Source organism: Penaeus monodon, chromosome 24, assembly GCF_015228065.2.
Source record: "Penaeus monodon isolate SGIC_2016 chromosome 24, NSTDA_Pmon_1, whole genome shotgun sequence".
Taxonomy (NCBI): domain Eukaryota; kingdom Metazoa; phylum Arthropoda; class Malacostraca; order Decapoda; family Penaeidae; genus Penaeus; species Penaeus monodon.
The window spans coordinates 13,449,928-13,450,571 of NC_051409.1; the positions used below are offsets into that span (position 1 = coordinate 13,449,928).

Genomic DNA, 644 nt, shown 5'->3' on the forward strand with positions numbered 1-644 from the left:
CCTTCTTCAATACCTCTGTGATAGACCCCTAAAAAAAGGTCTTTATCATATTTTAATTTTTTGCCTAAATTTACATTCCCTGCCCGGTCTGGCAAGGCCACCGTAAACAGGGGGGGGGACCCTCTGAAACCCCCTTTATCTTGGCCCAAAGTACCTTGAACAAATTCGTTACAATGGAAACCTCAAGTCTGGACCATATTTCATAATATTAAAATAGTAGTTATAACAAAAAGATTCCAAACTGCATTAAATTCTGTCTAACACAAACCAGAAATAAGAATGTTTACACAAACATGCTTATAAAGTGAAATTCATATGATGGAAAAAAAAAAAAGTAGTACACTAAAAATGAACTGATGTGAGACTCGAACTCCTACATAAATTATTTTGCAATACAAATTTAGGGGGAATGTGGTATTTTGGACAGGTTAAAAAAAACGTCATACGTCTTTTCTGAGATTTTCACACACAAGTAGAATCCTTAAATTTAGTTTAATGGGGTAAAAATAATTAGTTCTTTTTTCCGGAAAACCCTTTGTTTTTTGTGTCAGAAAACCCCATTTTTGTTACGGCTTTAGTTATATTCATGCAGGGAATGTAGATAAAAAGTGCTTCAGATATTATATAATAAAATCATATGACAT

The 644-nt window shown here is 33.1% G+C and overlaps 1 pseudogene; it reads right to left on the minus strand.

Annotated features, from left to right (window-relative positions):
* Positions 1-644, minus strand: part of LOC119588862 — a 22,879-nt pseudogene that overhangs the window by 17,830 nt on the left and 4,405 nt on the right.